The sequence below is a fragment of the Physella acuta genome, unplaced genomic scaffold, assembly GCF_028476545.2.
Source record: "Physella acuta isolate Inbredline_101_S28 unplaced genomic scaffold, ASM2847654v3 ptg001181l, whole genome shotgun sequence".
NCBI classification, from domain to species: Eukaryota; Metazoa; Mollusca; class Gastropoda; family Physidae; genus Physella; species Physella acuta.
This window is the reverse complement of record NW_026732698.1, coordinates 31,105-46,656: the sequence shown is the minus strand read 5'-3', so window position 1 is coordinate 46,656 and position 15,552 is coordinate 31,105.

The window sequence follows — 15,552 nt, the reverse complement described above, 5'->3', positions numbered from 1 at the left end:
TGGTTGATGTTGTGTGCTGGTCAAAGATAGCACAAGTAAATAGACTCGGTAACATTTGGTGTTGCGAGTAAATACACTCGGTAACATATATATATATATATTATTACACGATTATTTCTTTAAAAAATGTGAATGCGTTCTATTTGGGTTTTAAAATTACTACAACATCAAACGTTGCTATACTTCCATTGCCCCGTTTAAGTTAAGCAAAAATTATTTGACAGTAAGACGGGGATAGGATGAGGAAATGAGCAATTTTCTCACCATGTTGACATGCGCCATAGAGGCTTCCGCGTTTAGTGCATCGCAACACCTGCTTTGGGTATAAGGTTGGGGGGAGGGGGTGGTGGTGGTTAATAAACTGCCTCAAGTTCGTCGTCCAAACGTATGACTACCCCCTTAGTAATAAAAATAAACCGGGAGTGATCTCCCCTATACTTTCTCGAATATTCTTATATAACTTGAAATATAGACATGATTTTTAATTACTTAAACTTTTAAAAATAGAATAGAATCTCATAGAAAAAAGAATTGCGCATTAAACGAACGCCAAAACAAAATGTGCATAATAGTGCGCAATATTATTAGTACTTTATTAATTTACATGAGTTTTTGAGAAATCGAAAATAGCGTAAATTAGTACTTCCGGTCAACGGAAATTACTCAAAATTTGAAAGAAGGCAGAGAATTAGATCTTATGTGAAATTTCATTTATCTATCTGAAATAGTACTCAAGTTATAGGCTTTTGAAAAATTCAAAGTAGAAAAAGTACCACTTCCCCATATCGGAAATCGCTCAAAAGTTGATCAAGATCTACGATTTTCATAAAATACTAATATATGAAATTTCATCAACCTAGCTGTAACGGTACTCAAGTTATCGTGTTTACACACAGACAGACAGACAGACAGACACACAGCCATACGGCAAGATTGCAAAATTAAGTTTTTCAATATCAGTGAGGTTTAAAACGTCGAGATTTGTATAAATCTCGATTTTTTTTTTTGCATGATTACAATACTTTCTCTATACTACGTATATACGAGAAAGTAAATATGTAAAGAATTATCTTTTAACTTTGCTATACATTTGGATGATAGAGTTGATAGATTTCTTGACCTCGGCATATGAAGGGAAGGTGCGGTCAACATTTTGTCCAGCCGCCTTTACTTTCCCTAACATGAGTTAGGTACAATTTTGAGCTGGGTGGACTCAGGGACCCAGATTCGAACTGGAGACTTTCGGGTTAGCAGCCTAAGTTGAACTTATTCACATGTTATATAGCTACTCCGTACCGTGAGTTGTCTGTTGTCATGTTTTTGTCGTCCTCTTTGATCTAGATTTGATTTAGGAAAACTTAAGACTTGAAGCTTGATTCCTTGCATGAATTCTGTACTGGTCTAATACCAGGCTAGTCGTCATTACTCGGAGTAGAATAGTAATAGAGCTGCCACTTTATTCTAAATTTTAATATTTCTATATTTGAGTGTACATTGTGTTCTGTGATGATGCCATAATTAACAACACATCTACGCTGAATCAAATATATTTTCCAATGTAGTTTTTTAGGATCTAAATTTCTATTGTTTTTATATGTAAAAAATATATCCGACTAGATTTATCTCATTTAAACTAAGTGTTAATTAATAGTTTTAGGTACTATTCAATATTTTGCGAAGTTCAAAAGTAGATAAGCCTGTACTTTCGTATTATTATTTATCTAATTTTAACTATGAAGTTACTTCCCGTTTGTCATTAATTATTATAAAGGGAAACAACTAAAAACTGTTCTAAAGTGACTTTAAAATGTCTAAATATTCTGTAGTTACAAAACAAATAATAATATGTTATTGAATAAAGATGCAAAATATATTTTTATTATGCTATTTTAATCTAATTTTTATACTTGTTAGAAACTTTAGTTATTACTTGACTAAAATGAAAATTTAAAAACTGCTAGGGTTATTAAGTATTATTGCTTAAAATACTAAAGTGTAGAAACTTTGATCAATGGGGCAGTTTTACTATAACGTAAAACTATTTGGTTTTAAACGACCATATATCTGAATATTTAAATGTCAATAATCCACGTAAAAGTCGACTGCGTCGGAACTACCCTATTAAAACTACACCGACAAAGGGGCCAGCGACAAAGGAACCCTATCATATAGGCCAGGGGTAGGCAACTTGCGGCTCGCGAGTCGCATGCGTCTCTTTTGATGTAAAGATGCGGCTCTCGTGTTACATGCGCAAATATTATTTATTAATTTTTTTTCCAAATGTCTTGAAAAAATATTCTGCAACACTCGGCAGTGAACGATATAGTAATAAATATAAACAATAAACACACGCTTTTCAATTAGAATAATTCGTGCGGCGTCAAAACGGCCAATGACAAAACGGCCCCGTCAATACGACCCCGACTAATCGGCCCCAACATAAGAGCCCCGTCAAATCGACCCCGTCAAAAGGGCCAGTCACATATGGACCCCGTCAAATACGCTGCCGACAATAGGCTCCCGTCATTTAGTTTTTCAACAAAACGGTCTCCGTCGTTACGACTCACGACATATAAAGTTTCCCTTTCAAACCTGACGGTCTATGGGGCAAGTGAAGTAGAGTTCACTTTTTTCTGTGACCTCGGCATATGAAGGGATAGTGTGGTCAGCACTATGCCCAGCCGCCTTTACTTTCCCTAACATGAGTTAGGTACCCATCAGAGTTGGTTTGACTCAGGAACGGTCTACTGACTTGAACCCGAATTCGAACTCGAGACATACGGGTTAGCAGTCCAGCTCTCTACGGCTAGACCACTCCGTCCTCTCACGATATATAGGCTCCCGTCATTTTGGCTCACGACAAATAGGCTCTTGTCAATTTGACTCCCGACAAATGGACCACTGACAATACGGTTTCTGTAGAGAATAAGTCTCCCGGCTAAACCTGCCAGTGGGACCCTTTCATCAATATTCTTTAGAGTTAGCTTATCCAACACTCTTTAGTAATAAAACGTATGCATCTCTTTTTCGGCTGGCCTTATTTTTATTATAGTTTATATATTATACGAAATAGTATGTTTTAATTTAAGGGTCATCTATCTATTTCTTCAATAAATGGGTCTATTATAATTATGATGTTCCAACTCAAGTGTGTGAGGAGAGGGGTCCACGCTGTACATCCCTACCTGCAGTATGCTTGTAGGTTATCAAAACAAAATGTCGTTATCCTGTAAACAGCTTTTATATCATACATTTACACTTCTGTGCTTCTTTACTGTTGTAAATTAAACATCATCACAGTTTTAGAATTGATGGAATTTAGCTTTTAAGGGTTAGATTTGTTTGTGAATTGAAAAGGAATGCAAGGCCAATGCTCCAATTGATGTAACAAATATTCAATGATTATAGTTTTAGTATCTGATTTTAATAACTTTATTATTTTAGCAGAGGTAGCTAAAATACGTTATTATGTTTTGTGCCAAACGTGTATATTTTATATAAGTAAATATTATTTCATATATATATATTTCATATTTCATATATTTCATATATTTCATATATATATATATATATATATATATATATATATATATATATATATATATATATATATATATATGTGTGTGTATACCAAATACTAATCAAATATCAAGTATTGAAATAAAAATGTCAGTGGCTCTTTAAAAATTGGTACATTTTTAAAACTTTTGGCTCTTCAGTCTAAAAACGTTGCCGACCCCTGATTTAGGCCAAGTGAAGTGGTAAATGGGTTAATATTGTTGAACTTGTGAATCTGTTCTATATATTTTCTCCGTGCAGTAAGTTGTCTGTTGTCATGTTTTTGTCGTCCTCTTTGATCTAGATTTGATTAAGGAATACTTAAGACTGGAAGCTTGATTCCATGCATGAATTCTGTTCTCGTCTAATAACCGGCTAGTCGTCATAAGTCGGTGTAGAATAGTAATAGTATAGAGCTAACACTTTATTCTCAATTTTCATTTTTTTTTTTGGCCTCAGACATGTAATTTACAGCGTCAGTTGTGTGTTCGCTTTAGTATTACAGTTTTCATCACCGGCTTGTGAGGACTGATACAGATTTACAATAGGAATATTTCTTTCTTACTTGTAGCCTGCTTTCATTCGTTTAACATGGTTTACTTATACATAGATCTAATACAAAACGTCTAAATATAAAAAAAAAATTTGGAAAAACCTGAAAATGTAAATGTGTAATTAAATGATAATTCAAGGGATTTTTTCCCTCGTCGTGGTGGGTGAGGGGGGACGGGGACGGGGTGGAGTTTGGGTTTTTAAGTAGAGCTGAAATAAATTTGTGATTACAGAGAATTAAAATGATACAAATTTTAAGCAATCGGAAAAGTTATGTTGTTACAATGAGACACATCAAAGCAAACATTCTTCCCTTTCAAACATCTATATCTATACAGTCCTCAAACAGTTTTTTTTCCTTTTGTTTTTTTTTATTAATTCAATTGTTTTAAACATTTAAATCAGTAATAATAATTTGTTTGATAGTTTTACACAGCATCAAAGACATGAACATCAATTGCATATATAATAATCAAAGGGAGAAAATAAAATGGCATAAGAACTAGACTAAAATAAAGTGTGCAAACTCGGTTTCTCTTGACTGCTTAGTTTACTGTGCTCCGTCCTTAGCTGCAGAGTCATAAGTTCACATTGTAGTCACCCATGGACAGAAATAGAAACGACCGTGGGAGAATTGTCTCTGAAATACTCATACTGATCTATCATTCCAAAACTTCCATGACATAAAATTGACCCTTGGCGATGAGGGTACACTACCTTGAAATATCCGCCTGTCCGGTTGAGTGGGGGGGAGGTGTGTGTGTGTGGGGGGGGGGGGGGGGGGTGAGGTGTGTATCTCTTTCTACCATTCAGGTTGTGCACTTTCAAAAACCTGGGAAATAGAAGACTGTTCTAATGTCATATTTTTATATTTGAGAGTGCATTGTGTACTGTGATGATGCCATAATTTACAACACATGTAAGCTGAAAATTAGATTTATTTTCCACTGCAGTTTTCATTGGAATCTAAATAGCTGTTATTTTTATATGTAAAAAATACACAAAGCGTTAATACATTTAGCTACTATTCAATAGTATGCGATGTTCAAAAGTAGATAGCTCCCGGTTTATTTATTAATTTTTTGAAGAAAAAAAAAGACAATTTTAAATGTTTAGTTCTTCGAGTAGTGTTTGAGTTGGAACAGAATTCCAAATATCATCGCCGTGAAATTCAGTTAGTTTCAGCAAAATATAATTATGTTAGCCAGCTTTTTCCTTAATTTAAGAACAATCTGTCTGTAATTGAGGAAACGGTATATCACTAATGACAATGCATTGAGTCAAATTATGTATTAATAAAAATGTTGTCATATAGGCCTTTATTTATATGCTGCTTTGCATCAGTGTGATTGTAATCAAAATGATAAAAGTTGTATGTGTGTACGTACAATAATTTTTTTTTAACAAATGTTTTGGTCGAATTTTCGCTGTAGGGGGGGGGGGGGGTGATTTCCTCCCTTAATTGGACGATTCTAATTTTCTTATTGAGAAAACTAAGCGCTTTGTCATTATTTCGTCTAATATAAAAAAAGGTTCCCAGAAAGAACCGCAACGGAAAAAAGCGCAACGGAAAAAAGCGCAAATAAAAAAGCGCAACGGAAATAAGCGCACACGGAAAAAAGCGCAAAGAGAAAAAAGCGCACACAGAAAAAAGCGCAAAGAGAAAAAAGCGCAAACGGAAAAAAGCGCAAAGAGAAAAAAGCGCACACAGAAAAAAGCGCAAACAGAAAAAAGCGCAAACGGAAAAAAGCGCAAAGAGAAAAAAGCGCACACGGAAAAAAGCGCAAAGAGAAAAAAGCGCAAACAGAAAAAAGCGCAAAGAGAAAAAAGCGCACACAGAAAAAAGCGCAAACAGAAAAAAGCGCAAACGGAAAAAAGCGCAAAGAGAAAAAAGCGCAAACGGAAAAAAGCGCAAACAGAAAAAAGCGCACACGGAAAAAAGCGCAAACGGAAAAAAGCGCAAACGGAAAAAAGCGCAAACAGAAAAAAGCGCAAACGGAAAAAAGCGCAAACAGAAAAAAGCGTACACAGAAAAAAGCGCAAACAGAAAAAAGCGCAAACGGAAAAAAGCGCAAACAGAAAAAAGCGCACACAGAAAAAAGCGCAAACGGAAAAAAGCGCAAACAGAAACAGAAAAATGCGCAACCAGAAAAAACACAACGAAAAATGTGCAAAAGAGAAATTTAGCACAAAGACCATATGGACTAGATGACACATTTATACATGACTGTTAGGACTGCTGTGAGAGTGTCGTGTTTGATCACGTGATCTACTACCATTAAAAGCGTACCACTACCATCTGCATTCCCATCACCACGATACAGGCGATAATCACTTTACACAATGCCTATTATTTTCTTGGTCAATAATTATTCAACTACTATTCTCGTATAAACATAAAACTATCGACATTACACGAAGTATCTCTCACATTCTCCCTAGTCCGAACTACCTAGCTTGCATACTATAACAACCCGTTCCTATGGCAAAACTTCACTCTCTTTCATCCGCGTCATCAAACATGCATTCGTCATATCTCTCGTAACAACATTCATTCGCACCAAAATAACAATTTTGTATTTAATATTTTTTCACATCATGACGCACCTACCTACCTACCACCCACCTACCTACCTACCTACCTAACTACCCACCTACCCACTTACCCACTTACCCACCTACCCACCTACCCGCCTACATACTTACCAAACTACCCACCAAAAAAGTATCGGCGAAGTTCGTAAGTTTCGTAAACTGTACTAGACATCTTTTTTTTAATGAAAATTCATTGACATCATTGACATATGTTACATATATGTTACATTTTGCGACAACCTTAATTAGTGCGTTGGGCTTGTATGAAAACTCACTTCGAACTAACTCAATTACATGCTATTTATTTTAACATTACACGGTAAGCGTCACCCAACTGTTGTGATGTGAGGCGAGGACAGGTTCGACAATAAACCAACACGAAAGTACGAAAGAGACAAAGATTGCCTATTAGAGAATGGACCCCTTAACTTTCCTAACCCCACCATTTATTATACCCTACCTAACCTCTAAATTTACTGCGCTAAATGTCACTTCCCTCCCAATCGTTCCTATTCTACAGAATGGTGTATACTATTTATTTACATTCTTTAATCTCAATATAACTAAAATAGACTTTTGTTTGAAGGGTAATGGAAACATGTAAACAAAAGGGACGCTACTCTAAATCTATGCGAATACTTATATGCAGTGTGGGTGGGTGGATGGATGTGTGGGTGGGTGGATGGATGTGTGGGTGGGTGGGTAGATGTGTGGGTGGGTGGGTGGGTAAATGTGTCGGTGGGTGGATGGATGTGTGGGTGGGTGGATGGATGGGTGTGTGGGTGGGTAGGTGGATGTGTGGATAGGTGTGTGGATGTGTGGATGGGTGGGTGGATGTGTGGGTGGGTGGGTGGGTGGATGTGTCGGTGGGTGGATGGATGTGTGGGTGGGTGGATGGATGGATGAATGTGTGGGTGAGTGGTACGCTTTAAATGGTAGTAGATCACGTGATCAAACACGACACTCTCACAGCAGCCCTAACAGTCATGTATAAATGTGTCATCTAGTCCATATGGTCTTTATGCTAAATTTCTCTTTTGCACATTTTTCGTTGTGTTTTTTCTGGTTGCGCATTTTTCTGTTTCTGTTTGCGCTTTTTTCCGTTTGCGCTTTTTTCTGTGTGCGCTTGTTTCTGCTTGCGCTTTTTTCCGTTTGCGCTTTTTTCTGTTTGCGCTTTTTTCTGTGTGCGCTTTTTTCTGTTTGCGCTTTTTTCCGTTTGCGCTTTTTTCTGTTTGCGCTTTTTTCCGTTTGCGCTTTTTTCCGTTTGCGCTTTTTTCCGTGTGCGCTTTTTTCTGTTTGCGCTTTTTTCCGTTTGCGCTTTTTTCTCTTTGCGCTTTTTTCCGTTTGCGCTTTTTTCTGTTTGCGCTTTTTTCTGTGTGCGCTTTTTTCTCTTTGCGCTTTTTTCTCTTTGCGCTTTTTTCCGTGTGCGCTTTTTTCTCTTTGCGCTTTTTTCCGTTTGCGCTTTTTTCTGTTTGCGCTTTTTTCTGTGTGCGCTTTTTTCTCTTTGCGCTTTTTTCCGTTTGCGCTTTTTTCTCTTTGCGCTTTTTTCTGTGTGCGCTTTTTTCTCTTTGCGCTTTTTTCCGTGTGCGCTTTTTTCCGTTGCGCTTTTTGTTTTGCGCTTTTTTCCGTTGCGCTTTTTTCCGTTGCGGTTCTTTCCGGCCACCATAAAAAAATTACCCTACCTTGAAAAAACACTTTTAACTTTTAAACAACCTGAGCCTTTTCTAGCTATTCAATCATTCAGATCAGATTATACTTGGTGTAATAAGATATAGGGGGCGGAGTGGTCTAGCGATAGAGAGAGGGACTACTAACCTGCAAGTCTCGAGTTCGAATCCGGACAATATAATATTCTTATGACATTAGACATCAAAGATATCAGATGTATTGCTCAACTATAAATTTGGAAATATTTGCTGTGTAAAATACCGTTTGTGTGAGTATGCGAATATCATATATATATATATTTTTATTAGTCAGTCTCTCTTAATGGTTAAAAAGAAATTGATTTCTTTTTTATACGATGGTGTATTTTTCGAAAAAAAAATGTGTTTCTAGAAAACACATGTAATCCAAATATTATGCTAAGTTCTCTAGAGGTAGTAAAGCACATAAATAAATAAGTCGTTGCTTCACACACCTTTTATAACATGAATCGTTGTAACATGAATCTAGGTTACTAAAAAGGAACGTCAATATTCATAGTACTAAGCTAAACATCAAGACCCCACTCAGAGGCGTAGCGATTTTCGATTTGCACCCCCCACCCCCCTCGAGATATTTATTTGCACCCCCCCCCCCCCTCAAACTTTCGATTTGCACCCCCCCCCCCCCTCGAGATTTTGATTTGCACCCCCACCCCTCAAACTTTCGATTTGCACCCCCCTCAACCTTTCAATTTATTTTTCCAACCCATTTTGGCGCCCCCTAAGGTCCCCCTAAGGGGGACATATGTCGTCCCCCCCCCCCCCCCCGCTACGCTACTGACCCCACTAAGTATCTAGCTTGAAACTATCCAGTGTACACCCGATAAGACTCATCTCCACTCCATGAGTCGCATTCTTGATGTAATGCTTCTTCCAGCGCGATATATCGGCTACTTAGCCCTATAGTCTTCATCAAACTTTGCTTCTAAATATAGGCGTAGCGAGGGTGGGGGGGGGGGGGGGGCAGAGGAGGACGTGGGATGCGGACCGCACCTGGTGACACCATTTCGGGGGGGGGGGGGGAGGACCAAGGCAAAAAATAGAAAAAAATATATACAGAAAAATGATAATTCCACTTAATTAAGTGATTAGAGTGTTAAATAGTCATTTGACAGCAAATTTGACAAATCCCGACAAGGGTAGTGTGGAGGGGGGGGGGGGGTGTCACCACGAGGTAAACCTGCTAATGATAGAGAAAACACGCTACATCAAGCTGTATTTATAACCGACTATAGATAAAAAGGGTTAGTATTATATCTGAGCACAGTTTAAAGCAATCGCCGTGGGGGTCGGGGCTGGGGGTGGGGGGTGAGTGGGGGAAAGTTACATTAACTCAACGTTGCAAAATATGCCTGAGGTATACGGTTTGGTTGAGATTCGTAATTACTTATGTGTTAATCCATGTATGGGAGGGGGGAGGGTAAAACATTTAAATACATAAAAAAATATGTGTGAATATTTACACATATGTATATATATATATATATATATATATATATATATATATATATATATATATATATATATATATAATTGGAGGGGAGGTGAGACCATTAAGTGCCGCACCGGGTGACACCCGACCTCGCTACACCACTGCTTCTAACGTACCGCCCAGTCTAAAAAACCATGAAGAGAAACAAGCACTTAATCAAACCTGACCAGTCTTAAGCTTAAAAGTTACTGATGGCGAAAACTACAGATATAGCCATGAAAAAAAATGAAAAGACTTTTGTGTCAATATAAATATTTTGATAAGATAATATCATATCCTATTAAATTAAATCATTTTTTCTCTTATGAAGCATATATTCCTATCATGATTAGTATTATATTTATAATGACAACTACATTGATTTTCTCTGTAGCTTTACTACAATTAATACCCTTATTTAGATTAGTCAATTAATTGTCTAAAATATATCCGATTCCTACGTATGGGTACGGCATTTATTGCTATTCAGTGTATTGCAATGTTGAATAGTATTTAATTTTTTACACACATCTAATTAACCAGTTACTTCCCTTTATAACTTTAAACGGCCAAGGCAGACAACTCATTACTGTTCCTAAAGATCGTTGAAAATACAAAATAATTTAATGATAGCAAAATTATAATAAATGTGTATAATGTATTATAATAATAAAATTTGTTATTGCAATTTGTATAATAATTTCTACTCATGCTTATACGTTATAGAAATTAAAACAATTTATTATGTAATTAGTAAAAACTGTTAGCAGTATATAATCCTTGGATGTAAATATATGAAACTTTTTCATTGTTATTTGTTCGATTAGTTTCACCGCTACGTGAAACTGAAAGTGTTATATCGGGATTTTTTTTTTTTCCTAACTAAGAAACTTGAAATCATTCAAGATTATAATACAGGGGTCGGCAACCAGCGGCTCGCGAGCCGCATGCGGCTCTTTTGGTGTCCAGTTGCGGCTCTTCAGCTCCATGCACAAATATTAATAATTATTTTATATTTTCAAAACTCAAAAAATAGTAGTCTGCAACACTCGGTAATAAACGATATAACAATAGATATAAACAATAAACATTCACTATTATATTATAATATTTAGTTCCTCCCTATCTCAATGTACTTCTTATTAAATCGACCATCCCGAATTGAAACATTCAACTTCATAGTAGATATCACAAATAAACTAAACCAGCTAAGTGTAAAATTGAAAGGAAAACCCAGCCTTTGTCTTGCTTGAATAAGTGGTTTGTTTTAATAATAAAATACTTTTTTGTTGAATACATGGTGAGCGGTAAATTACTACATTACGAAAATTCTGAAAAAATATCGTTATGAAACCATTGCTACTATACAATCACTTCAGCATTAATATAAACAAACTGAAGGGTGTTTTCACTGAGAGATTTGAGTTATTCAAAACAAGTGCAAGTACCCTGACTTACATAATAGATCCTCTCAACACAAATTCAAATGAGATTATTTCATATGTATTTAAATTATATCTATATATATATATATATATATGTATATATATATATATATATATAGTATGATATTTGTTTAGGATTATATATATATATATATATATATATATATATATATATATATATATATATATATATAATCCTAAGCAAATATACCATTGACATAAAAATGTTAGTGGCTCTTTAAAAACCGGGTAATGTTGTAAATTGTAACTTTTGGCTCTTTTGTCTCAAAAGGTTGCCGACCCCTGTTATAATACATCTTTCTTTTAAAAAATAATATGGCAAGCAATAAATTAAACTTACATTTCTAAAGCCAATGGCCTGTTGGGAACCATCGTTTTCAAATTTTTGTATTGAGTATAAGCCGTTGAAAAGCCGTTAAGAAATATATTAAAAATTCAAATATTTTTTTAAAACCGCCCTCAACCTCTCCTTGAAGTCTTCAAGAATGACCATGGAGAATAAAACAATGAAAGTTGCAACAATTGGGTTCCATGATTAAATACACACAATTGGTCAAGGGGGTATAATCTACTATTGTATTTATATTAAGTAATATAACATCACACAACACCCTGATTCTACTAATCCAAATTAAATATAAAAGTGTTATCTAAATTACTACTATTATATTATTTTGTTATTATGTGTTTCAATTCTGTACTTAGTACATAAATGGTATAACTTATTTAATTTTGGTTGAAACATATGCTTTCTGGCAACAAACATTTGGAACCAGCTTTTCAAGCCTTTTGTATTCGTAAATAACATCACTCTTTCAATGCACTGTATTGTTAATAAATAAAAAAATAAAATAACATTCATTCGAATTAGAGAGTTACTTCCCATAGCAATTTTAAAGAGGTTAAAGGACAATACTTACTACTGTTCCCAAAGTCGTATAAAAAATAAAAATCACAATGGCAAAAATAATATGTAGTGAATTTTATTAAATTAAAATAAAATTTAAATGTTTTATATGATTTTTAAGCATAATTTTATATTTCCTAGATATTGTAATTATTGCTCAAGTATAATTAAAAACTACATGTTGTAGTTATATTAAATAAAAAATAAGTTAAATAAGGAAAATGACAATTGTTCGTAGGTCAGGTCTTTATGCATATTCTAATAGCGAATACTTTTAATAAAGTAAAATAAAAGTAAAATATAACCATGTGTGATAAAGACCACTCAGGTCGTCAAGGTAAGCCGTAGCTTGACTTACTACTAACTAATGACATGGGCCTTGGCAAAGTTATTTTATTTTGTGGAAAAGAAAACAGAAACGTACTTAGTAGTCAACACCCGAAGCACCCCCCCCCCCCCCCATCCCGAAAAAAATATTATTTATATAAAAAATATATACATTTACCAGTATGCACTCCCAGGAAAATTTAGCCCCTCCACCCGAAAGTTTCAAGAGCTCCCCCTCCCGAGAAGAAAGCCTGAAAGAAACACTAGTCGTGACCTTCTAGCGGCCATTCGAACGCTTTCGCTAGTCAATCACCAACAACAAATACAATGATATCTTCTTCTTCTTCTGCGTCCTCAATTGAATTAATGTTCGAGGATTTGAACAAGCCCAACTTCGTGGATGTACTCTAGACTGTGGTCTCCAGATCTGCAGGTGTCCCATACAGTTTTTTCCTTGAGTGGGGTGTGTAGGGGCCAGTGTTTGGATCACACCTGGCTATATAAGGAACAGTCATGAAGGACGTGCTCTGTATTCTCCGGGACATGCCACAGGGGCAAGTTTCGCCAGGAAAAAAATATCTATATATATAATTCTCTTCTGGGAGACGTTAGAAAACAAGCTGCAAAAACGCCTTGCAGTCCCATCTCTTCCTCTCTATCGCTACCAACCCCCCCCCCCCACCTCACATGGCCTGGTGAGGTGTGGTTCACGCTAAATGTTTTCATATTACAATCGTAGAGCCGGGTTTAGTGACGCCATTAGGGGCAGATAATTTAGTTTGAAACTATTTTAAACTTAGAGGAGGTAACTAAGAGGAGGTTGCTTTCACGGGGAGGGGGGGAGGGTTTAGTGTTTTGAAGCAAATATTTTCAGTGGCAGCATAGGTACTGTCGAATTCACAAATTATGAATTACTGAAAAGTAGAAAAAACAACTAAATAGTGGCGTATGATACACCGCGGGTCGGCTCGTGTTCTATATTAATTACGGTCTACTCCATAGGACATTCCACGAGCAACATATGTCATGGAAACCTGCTGTAATTATACAATTTAATTCATTAAAAATATTCTTCAAACACACATTTAACAAAATTAGCGATCGCACGCAACACCTAGAAATATATACTTAAACACACAGGGATGGGACTGGCTGTGTTCAAGAGGTTCGGCAAATTCTAAAAAAAAAAAAAGCCCCTAACCCAAGATAAATATTTTCACGGTGCATTTTTTACACGGGACAATTTAAAAAAAAAAATCAAAACACTGGTAGGCCAAATACATCACGGTTTCTGGAGGTGTTGGTGTGGGGTGTAGGGGGGGAGGGGGACTGGGAATTTTCCCGATAGAACGTCGGGCTAGGCAATGATGGTACAGCGCATGCACATGTTTACAAACAAACCGCAGAACCCTAACCCTAACCCTAACCCTAACCCTAACCCTAACCCTAACCCTAACCCTAGCCCTAGCCCTAACCCTAACCCTAGTCCTCGCCCTAACCCTTACTCTAGCCCTTGCCCTAACCATTGCGCAGCTATTAAGGTCACTGCGCTTGCGCAGAACTATTGAATTTCGTATTTTCTGCCTAAACATCTTTTTCCGAGCAGTCACTTCGTAGTCCACTCCTGTACACACACACACATAAATACACACACACCCATACAAACGCAATCACACATATATTTTCCAGAAACTAGCGTACCATTTCTGCCAGTTTAAACTCCATACCCTTAACGGATCTGTCCACATAAAAAAATAGAACGTTTTTAACTTCTTTAACCTGCTAACCCGATCTACGCACCACATTAGCATACCCCAATCATCAGATAAATATTGGGTGTAACGAGATACATAAAAAAAATGTTTGCTTTTTCATTAGGGAATCCCACAGGAACGATAACTCCGTAAAAACGATTTAACGAATTCTATCGAATGTATCTAAACCGCCTTATAACCCAATGTTTACCCCCCCCCCCCCCCCCCCCCCCAAAAAAAAAAAGTGCGATTCTTGTGTCATTAAATATCATGTTCTGAAAATCCCCAAATGTGTGTGCCATACCTTACTTTAAGTTCTGATACATTGTATGCTTTTGTAGTGGGGAAGAGCCTAAAAGAATGTAATCGTTGCTATAGCATGTCACTAACACGATAATCTGATAATTGAGCAGAATAATTAAAAAACCATGAATAGCAAAGCGCTAAATTCCAGCCATAGTTTTCAGTATAAGATGAAAGCAATTACTGCCACCTTCCAGAGATAATTTCATTTTCCTATTTCGTTGATGGTACTGACGGCTATTTGGTTATTTCGTCCTAACCGCTTTATTAACCATAAACCTAATCGATATCTTATTAAGATTAAGGACTCGGCCACTTGCGTCATCACAGGCGACGTCATCGCTTCACCCACTCTTTCCCCATCTGTCTCTCTCTATCTGTCTGTCTCACTATTCCCATATGTCTCTCTGCCTCTATTGCCCAATTATCTCTCTCTCTCTCTCCCTCTCTCCCTATCTCACTATTCCCATCTGTCTCTCTATTGTCTCTCTATATGTCTCTATTGCCCAATTATCTCGCTATATATATATATATATATATATATATATATATATATATATATATATATATATGTGTGTGTGTGTGTGTGTGTGTGTGCATATATATTCCCATCTTTCTATAACTTTGTCTCTCTATTCCCTTCTTTCTCTCTATCTGTCTCTCTATTCCTATCTATCTCTCTTGCTCTCTGTCTCTCTTTTCACATCTCTTAATCTCTATTCCCAACTTTCTCTCACTGTCTCTTTATTCCCAATCCTCTCGCTCTCTCTCTCTATATATATACTCCCTACCTTCTATCACTTGTCTCTCTATTGTCATCTCTCTTGCTCTCTGCTCTCAATTTACATATCTCTTGCCCTCTATCTCTCTATTTTTGTCTCAATTCACATCTCTCTCTCTTGCTCTCTCTCTT